Source organism: Chlorella variabilis (genome assembly GCF_000147415.1).
Source record: "Chlorella variabilis unplaced genomic scaffold CHLNCscaffold_39, whole genome shotgun sequence".
Taxonomy (NCBI): domain Eukaryota; kingdom Viridiplantae; phylum Chlorophyta; class Trebouxiophyceae; order Chlorellales; family Chlorellaceae; genus Chlorella; species Chlorella variabilis.
Genome location: NW_005435049.1, coordinates 129548 through 130958, shown reverse-complemented (window position 1 = coordinate 130958; position 1411 = coordinate 129548).

Below are 1411 nucleotides of genomic sequence, written 5' to 3'. Positions count from 1 at the left end.
GGACCATCACAACATCCGCCTGCATACGGGGAGGGCCAAGTGGACAGCATGTTGGTGTGGTGGTAGTGGTGTGTGTGGGGCGGGGGGGGGCTTGCGCTGACCGCGGCACAACCCAACAGTTTGGCATGGGGCGGCGGCAGGCACGGAAGGCAGCCAGGCAGTGCACCAGGGCCATGCCACTGGCGCGAAAGAGCATGCACACACTCCCACACCCTCACTCACTCAGCCCGCAAAAGAAGTCTGGGGAACCAAAGTCTGGTGAGCTGCAAGGAGCACAAGAACAAGGCAGAGAGCATGCAGTGGTGGTAGCGTGCGCGCTCGTCTACGTGCATGTGCGGCGGCTATATGCGGGCAGCACGATGCCGCTGCTTGCGTGCGTGCAGTGAAGGCCGCCACGTGGCCTCCTTGCACTCCTCCGCCCCTGCAGTTAGCCCCCCACCTGCCCCCCACACACAAGCCCCGCCCCTCACCCCTCATCTCCGAAGCAAACGCAAGTGCCATCCGGAACGAACGTCCAATGGGCCTGCTGCAGTTCGTCGCAGAAGGCGCAGCAGGCCTCGGGGCTGTTGCGCATCTCGAAAGCAGTTGGACTGCCCTGCCACGTGCACGGCTCGTATCCGCATTGACTGCGAGCATTCGGAGAGGCGTTGGCATGGAGCGCAGGCGGGGTCAAGCGGGATCATGACAGTTCACATGAGGCGTGCAGATGTGTGTGTGGCGGCGGCGGGAAGCATGTACTTCTGCCAACACGCGGGCTACCGCGGGCGGCGAGGCAGCGGCGGCAGGCGCACCCGGCGGCCGGGGGTGGCAGGCATGTGAGCAGGGAGGCAAGCAGGGCCAGGGTGCCGGTCAGGGCTGGGCGGTGTCTGTACATCCTCACAGGGGGCTGCAGAGAGGCAGCGCCGCGCCACAACAGCATCAGAAGCACAGCACACAGCAGGCACAGAAAATCCATTCATTCATTCAGCACACAGACCGGCCGCCTCTTGCTCGAGGGCGGCCCACTTTGGCCTGGGCAGCCCGGGCCGCCCTCCCCCCCGGGCGCATGTTCGGTGTTGGAGGGGTGTGCCCAGCGATAGGGGGCCCCTGAAGGCATGCGCCGAGGCCGGGAAGCGTGGTTCGGCGCTGCTGCACGCTTGGCGATTTGAACAGAACCACGTGCCGCCGAGCTGCGGCCGCAGTTTCCGGCCCACGGTCTACGGTCGCAGCCACGGGACTCGGCGGCACGGCGTTTGGGCCCAAGCTTGCTGCCGCCGCCCGGGGGGCAGCGCGGCGGCGGCGGGGGCACGCTGCGACGCCCCCGTGCTGCCGAGTTGCGGCCGTAGTTTCCTGCCAGAAGCCCACGGCCACAGCCACGGGACTCGGCGGCACGGCGTTTCGGTCCACGGCTTGCTGCCGCCGCCGTCGCAGG